An 8,463-nucleotide genomic window follows, 5' to 3' on the forward strand; every position below is an offset into this window, starting at 1 on the left:
TCCCCGGCACCCAATAAGCAATAATAACATCTCATTTTGCTCCTCCCTCCCCCTCCACCCCTGGTAACTTCTAATCTACTCTCTGTCTCTATGACTTTGCCTGTTCTAGATATTTCATCGGATAAGGCAATGGCACCCCACTCCAGTACTCTTGCCTGGAAAATCCCATGGATGAATGAGCCTGGTAGGCTGCAGTCTATGGAGTCACTGAGGGTTGGACACGACTGAGTGATTTCATTTTCACTTTTCCCTTTCATGCATTGGAGAAGGAAATGGCAACCCACTCCAGTGTTCTTGCCTGGAGAATCCCAGGGACAGGGGAGCCTGGTGGGCTGCCGTCTATGGGGTTGCACAGAGTTGGACACGACTGAAGCAACCTAGCAGCAGCAGCAGCAATGTACATGCTTAAAATGTACATGCTTCCCAGGTGGCGCTAGTGGTAAAGAACTGCTAGTGGTAAAGAACTCCTGCCAATGCAGGAGACACAAGCTTGATCCCTGGATTGGGAAGAGCCCCTGCAGGAGGGCATGGCAACTCCAGTATTCTTGCCTGGAGAATCCTATGGACAGAGGAGCCTGGCAAGCTACAGTCCATAGGGTCACAAAGAGTAGGGCATGACTGAAGTGACTTAGCACAGATATTTCATATAAGTGAAATCGTGCGGTATTCATCCTTTTATGTCTGGTTTATTTCACGTAGCATAATATTTTCAAGGGTCATTCATATCATAATATGTAGCAGAGACTTGTGACTTTTTTGGCTGAATAATAGTCCCTTGTGTGTGTGTGTGTGTGTGTGTGTGTGTGTGTGTGTATGCACAAAACCACATTTTATTTATCCACTCATCTTATTTATGGACACTTAGATTGTTTCCATTGCTATTTGCATATAGATAATTCTATTTTAAGCATATTTAATGTCTACATATATGTACATTTAATCTATATTTAATCTATTTGTTCCCAAAGCTCCCACATTTTTTTTTTTCCTAAAGGAAGAAATAGATAATCAGTTTTTGAGCAGCTCTTAAAACCAAGTAACCTGAAAAACAGAGTCAACTTAAACAGGTTAATGAAAGAAGCCCAGTGCCAAGAAGAGGTCCCTTGAATAATGTATAGTTCTGTTTCTGGTCTCACTGAACTGAGACTTTTCTGGAAACCATACAAAAGTGAATGGGGAAGATGGTAGTTTTTGAACAGAAAGAAGTCCTGTGCTCTGTTTGCTATGCTTTTAGGGAATCTTAAGAAAAGTCTAAGAAGAAGAAAAAAATAGTTTCTATTAAGCAGAAATTCTCAAATATCTGCCAAAATATCTTTTCTTAGGTTAAAGCAAATATTAACAAATATTTATAATTAATATCATAGTTACTAATGATAAATAGTCATTTATCTAGGGTTTGTGATGTGGACACATGAGCTAATTTAATCTTTACAGCAATTCTAAAAAGTAGGGCATAGTTGTTACTTTTATGAGTGAAGAAAATCTGATTTAGACAAGTTTCATTGCTAGTTAATGATTGGTACAGCCAGAACTTGAATTCAGGGCTTTCCTACCCATAGCTTTAAAAACTGTGGTACCACATGTGGACAAAGAATATTGCCGGCTGTATCAGTAAACAAAGGATGTCAGGGTGTCAAGCCATCAGCTACTGCATGTATACCCCATTTCCCCCACCCCACCCCTAATTGAGCATCCTAAGGGGATTCAGGATGGAGAAAACAAGATAATGGTCATAGATTGTAATGGAGCATATCAAAGGAATGATTTCAAAGAGCCCAGACTCTTGCATCTTCCCATACACAGTAAAGTGCTAAATTCATTAACTTGAGATACCTGGTTTTTAATAGTAATTTTTCAATGTTCTGACTCCTGGTTTTTGTTACAAAAATGTCCACATATCCTGGCTCCTCCCCTGTCTCTCTGGAACAGTTCTCAGAGCGATCTGAGAGACTGTCTTCTAGACTTAAGTCCTTAGTAGGCCAAATAAAACATAATTCTCTATTTTTAAGTTGTGCTTTTTTTGTTTTATTTTTTTTTGGTTAAACACATGTATTCTTTTTATGCCCCCCCCACCCACCCGGACCCCCCGCAAGATGAAGTTTTTACTTTGGAAACAACTGTTTACATGGGGCCAAAACAAGTGAAAATAATTATTTTAGTCCTTTCCTTTTCCCTTTAGAATGGAATCCAAAGACAACTTTAAGATCAGTGCAAAATTAGATGCCAGAAAATGAAAGATGTGTTTCTGTTTAGAATATTTGGAATTAGTAATCAAAGTATTCTCTGATGTGAAATACATACCTACAGTACTTATTTCTTATGGTTCTTATAGGAAGCAAAATAGGTACAATAAATTCCAAAAACATGATAGTACCGAGGAATTTTTAGAGTTTACAGTTAATGAGTGTTGCAAGAAGGGAGACCCCTTCCAGGGCCTGAGAGTGGGCTTTTGTCTAACACTAGGAAATGAATTGTCTGAAGAGACACATGTGCTGATAAAGCAAGAGACTTTTTTGGAAAAGGGTGCTTGAACTGAGAGCAGTAGGGAAAGGGAATCCAGGAGAACCACTCTGCCTTGTGGCTTGCAGTTTTGGATTTTATGGTGATGGGGTTAGTTTCTGAGTTGTCTCTGGCCAATCATTCTGGCTCAGAATCCTTCCTTGCCCATGCCTTGTTCAACCAAGATGGATTCCATCATGAAGGATTCTGGGAGGTTGGTGGACACAGGGACTGGCATCTCCTCTCTGTTTTTGAGCTTTCCTGAATTACTCCAGTGGATAGTAGCTAGTTAGTTCCTCACTCCTTACTGCGACCTCTTGTAATTAAGATAAGTCAGGCAAGTGGTTACTATGGTACCTGGCCTGAAGAGGCAGTTTTGATCAGTGGTTCCCCTTAAATTTAGCAGTATCCCTTTGATAACTTTTGTAAAATAAAATCAAATGTGTGCAATTAGATGAAACAGAAATTGATCATTAAAATGTTTGGTTGTGGCACAAGATGACTAAAATTCAAAGGTAAATGATAAGCTCTGAAGAAGGCCTGATTTTACAGACACACTTCTGATTTATTAGTTTACTTTTAGTTTATTTGTTGTTACTGATAATTTTAAAAAATGGAAAGGCCATTTGATTTAAGATAATGATGCAATTTTCCCAACAATTATGTTTCCACATGAAGTTTTGTTGTTGTTGCAAGATTTCTCCCCTTTCAAAATTAAATGCTGTGTTGTTATATGTGTTTAAAATTTAATGTAAGTGTTTGAAGATGGTACTTAATTTCCCATATAGAAATAAAATTGTCCTCAGCACTTATGTTTGAAAAATTTGTCAGGACAATTGAATTATTTTAACCAAACAGTATTCATTCAAAGGAGAGGATTTTATTTGTTAAAATGATAATTCTAAGCCTGGTCTCAACAGCTGTGTTTTATCCTTTGCCTGTATCCTTTTCTTAGCTTCATGCCTTTCTTCACCTCTTTCCCTTTAACTTCTTCAGTTTTTTCCTATCAAATACAATGTAATTTTTACTCTAAACAAATTTCTTTTCTCTATTAACATTTATCTTCCATTCTCTACAAGATATCAACAAAGGGCCTTTATCACCTACTTTCTCAACTTGCAGATTCTCTTTTGTTTCTAAGTTGCAGAAGAATTTTGTGCTCTAATGACCAAATACAGTGACATCTTTTAGGCTTCATCCAGAGATTGTTTCCAATGACGTCACACCTTTGTTCAAACTTTTTCTTCCTTTATTTTCTGTCTCGATAGAAAAAAAGAAAAAAAAAGTCAATAATCAATCTAAGAAAGAAAGACTTATATTTGAGCCAACCTGAGGATTACAACCAGGGAGACAGTCTGAGGACTGTTCCATCTATTAGCGGTCAATGCACAGTCACATAAGCTTTTGAGAAAAGGGATATGCATAAAGGGCTATATGTGAAAGTAATATACTGACCGTTTACATAGTATAGCAGGTGAGTAGTGGTCACTGTGATCCCTTATGGGATCAAGGAACGAACGTTATCTCCTAAGGAGTAGGCTTGCTGGCACTAGGAGAAAATCGCTTTTTTTTTCCTTTTTATGAGTAGGCATTCCTGTGTCTCCTGAGGAGATCTGGTTAACATATAATACAGATGCATGCTGCTGATGCTAAGTCGCTTCAGTCGTGTCGGAGCCTGTGCAACCCCACAGACGGTTGGCCCACCAGGCTCCCCCGTCCCTGGGATTCTCCAGGCAAGAACAATGGAGTGGGTTGCCATTTCCTTCTCCAATGCATGCAAGTGAAAGTGAAGTCGCTCAGTCGTGTCCGACTCTTAGCGACCCCGTGGACTTCAGCCTACCAGGCTCCTCCGTCCATGGGATTTTCCAGGCAAGAGGACTGGAGTGGGGTGCCATTGCCTTCTCCAACAGACGCATAATGCACACTAAAGGGGAGAGGGTAATGGACGGCTCAAATGGCAGAGAAAATTTTATGTTAATTTTTTGATTCCGCCTTAAAATAATTTTATTTCCTTATCCATAATGCTGCCTTTTCTTGAACTTCTTCCTATCACTTTGACCAACAGTTATTTGTCTTTCTGAATTCCTTTCTTCACCCACCAATTAAATATTATAGGCAATTTCCAAAGTGAATTCTATAAAGGTTCAGGATCACATTCAGTTATTAAAAAACAAACAACAAAAGCACATAAAACAGAACAGACTCAAAAATTATGGTGTAACAGAGTAGGAATTTTTCTTTTCACCTAACCAAGTTTCTAGTTAGTACGGAAGTTCCCTTAAGTCACCATGCATGAAGAGACCAAGGTTGTTCCCATCTTTCTGCTTCACCATCCTCACCAATAGTTCCAGGCTCCAGATCACATGGTGTTCCAATACAGACACTGGGGCTTCACCACCACACCAAAATTCTAGATAGCAGGAAGGGTAAAATAACACCTCCCAGTTATATCAATTCCTTTAAGAAATTTTTTGTAAATTCCATAATGTCATTGGCTAGAACTCAGTCACATGTCCACATCCAGCCACAAGATTGGCAAAGTGTCCTGTTAAAACTCAAAAACATGTTAGTAGTGATGATGCTTCTAAAAATAGACACAGATTTGCTAGATAATGATCAGTTTCTGCCACAATCTGCTTTCTCAAACACTGCCTACATGATCAGAAATGATCTGTGTTTACAAACAGTGAGTAGAGAGGGCTTATTAAGAATAAAATGATTTATTTATACTATTTATTAAGCACCTACCATGGGTAGTGCTACTCAGTGATCAATGCAAAGAAATTGAGCAAAACAATAGAATGGGAAAGATTAGAGATCTCTTCAAGAAAATTAGAGATACCAAGGGAGCATTTCTTGCAAAGATGGGCTCAGTAAAGGATAGAAATGGTGTGGATCTAACAGAAGCAGAAGATATTAAGAAGAGGTGGAAAGAATACACAGAAGAGCTATACAAAAAAGATCTTCATGACCCAGATAACCACAATGGTGCGATCACCCACCTAGAGCCAGACATCCTGGAATGCAAAGTCAAGTGGGCCTTAGGAAGCATCACTGCAAACAAAGCTAGTGGAGGTGATGGAATTTGAGCTATTTCAGATCCTGAAAGATGATGCTGTGAAAGTGCTGCACTCAATACACCATAAAATCTGGAAAACTCAGCAGTGGCCACAGGACTGGAAAAGGTCAGTTTTCATTCCAATCCCAAAGAAAGGCAATGCCGAAAAATGTTCAAATTATCCCACAATTGCACTCATCTCACATGCTAGCAAAGTAGTGCTCAAAATTCTCTAAGCCAGGCTTCAACTGCAAACTTGTGAACTGCAAACTTCCAAATGTTCAAGTTGGATTTAGAAAAGGCAGAGGAACCAGAGATCAAATTGCCAACATCCGCTGGATCATTGAAAAGGCAAGAGAGTTCCAGAAAAACATCTACTTCTGCTTTATTGACTACACCAAAGCCTTTGACTGTGTGGATCATGACAAGCTGGAAAATTTTTCAAGAGATGGGAATACTAGACCACCTGACCTGCCTCGTGAGAAATCTGTATGCAGGTCAAGAAGCAACAGTTAGAACTAGACATGGAACAACAGACTGGTTCCAAATAGAGAAAGGAGTGCATCAAGGCTGTATATTGTTACCCTGCTTATTTAACTTATATGCAGAGTACATCATGTGAAATGCCAGGTTGAATGAAGCACAAGCTGGAATCAAGGTTGCCAGGAGAAGTATCAATATCCTCAGACATGCAGATGACACCACCCTTATGGTAGAAAGTGAAGAAGAACCAAAAAGCCTCAATGAAAGTGAAAAACGAGAGTGAAAAAGTTGGCATAAAACTCAACATTCAGAAAACTAAGATCATGGCATCTGGTCCCATAATTTCATGGCAAATAGATGGGGAAACAATGGTAACAGTGAGAAACTTTATTTTCTGGGGCTCCAAAATCACTGCAGATGGTGACTGCTGCCATGAAATTAAAAGACACTTGCTCCTTGGAAGAAAAGCTATGACCAACCTAGACAGCATATTAAAAAGCAGAAACATTACTTTGCTGACAAAAGTCTGTCTAGTCAAAGCTGTGGTTTTTCCAGTGGTCATGTATGGATGTGAGAGTTGGACTACACAGAAAGCTAAGCACTGAAGAATTGATGCTTTTGAACTGTGGTGTTGGAGAAGACTCTTGAGAGTCCCTTGGACTGCAAAGAGATCAAACCAGTCCATTCTAAAGGAGATCGGTCCTGAATATTCATTGGAAGGACTGATGCTGAAGTTGAAACTCCAATACTTTGGCCACCTGATGGGAAGAACTGACTCATTGGAAAAGACCCTGATGCTGGGGAAGATTGATATAGGGAGGAGAAGGGAATGACAGAGGATGAGATGGTTGGATGGCATCACCGACTTGATGGACATGAGTTTGAGCAAGCTCCATAAGTCGGTGATGGACAGGGAAGCCTGGTGTGTTGTAGTCCATGGGGTTGCAAAGATTCAGACATGACTGAGAGACTGAACTGAAATACCATGGGCCAGAAATCATGCTGCCTTTACGTATATTCCCTCAAACTTGTAATAATTCTTCAAAGGAAGAAGTGTTATGACTATATTAAGGAGGAATGAATTTTAAAGATATTAAAGTCAACTTGTTTAATGACTTATTAATAGAAATGAACTGAGGTTGGGTTTGAATTCAGCTAGAATGGTTCTGAAGCCCATTTTCTTTTTCATTGTCATGACCCACAGTGAATATTCACTTGTGTGCTTAGTTGCTCAGCTGTGTTTGACTCTTTGTGACCTCGTGGACTGTAGCCCGCCAGTCTCCTCTGTTCATGGAATTCTCCAGGCAGGAATACTGAAATGGGTAGCCATTCCCCTCTCCAGGGGATCTTCCTGACCCAGGGATCGAACCTGGGTCTCTTGTGTTGCAGGCAGGTTGTTTACTGTCTGAGCCACCATTATACATGGCCCACACTGAATATTTATACCCAAAATCTTTTGTCCAATAATTTGGCATTGACTTTGGACTATTCAAAATTAAAGAATTCTTGAAGTTTGGCTGCCATGCAATTACTACTTGATTTAAGCTTTTTATCAAGACAGAGATTACCCAGTAAACTGGGAGCATAGTGGAGTGAGTGAAAGTCACTCAGTCGTGTCCAACTCTTTGTGACCCCAAGGACTATATAGTCCATGGAGTTCTCCAGGCCAAAATACTGGACTGGGTAGCCTTTCCCTTCTCCAGGGGATGTTCCCAACCCAGGGACTGAACCCAGGTCTTCTGCATTGCAGGCAGATTCTTAACCAGCTAAGCCACCAGGGAAGCTGAGAGTATAGGAGATGGTTAAATCTCAACAGCTGTATGGGTGCAAAGGGGATCCCACTGACAAAAACTTAACTTTCTGCTGCCCTCTACTTGAATAACATGGGACCTCAGCTCTCTGCAAAGCCTCCTACCTGGTTATTTCTGGGCTTCCTAAACAGGTTCACCTACTCCTAAAATATTGCCTTTGTGCTGGGTTCTCCATGTCCATCTAATATCTGTCTGAAATCTTGAAAGTTTACCCTATCATCTTTATTCTTTTTAAAAAAGATTCATTTATTTTTGGCTGTGCCTGGTCTTCACTGTTGCAAGCTGGCTTTCTCTAGTTGCAGAGAGAGGGGGCTACTCTCTAGTTGAGGTGCACAGGCTTCTCATCACAGTGGCCTCTCGTTGCAGAGCATGGGCTCTAAGGCTCTCTGGCTCAGTAGTTGCAGTGCCTGGGCTCTATAGCATGGACTCAGTAATTATGGCTCACAGTAATTGCTCTGAGGCCTGTGGGATCTTCCCAGAGCAGGGATCAAACCTGTGTCCCTTGCATTAGCAGGCAAATTCTCAACCCCTGGGCCACCAGGGAAGCCCTTACCCAACTTTTTTATGGAGAAATAAGAGAGGCCAGGACTGTTATGCCACTGACACCTCCTC

The sequence above is a fragment of the Bos taurus genome, chromosome 15, assembly GCF_002263795.3.
Source record: "Bos taurus isolate L1 Dominette 01449 registration number 42190680 breed Hereford chromosome 15, ARS-UCD2.0, whole genome shotgun sequence".
In the NCBI taxonomy this organism is placed as follows: Eukaryota; Metazoa; Chordata; class Mammalia; order Artiodactyla; family Bovidae; genus Bos; species Bos taurus.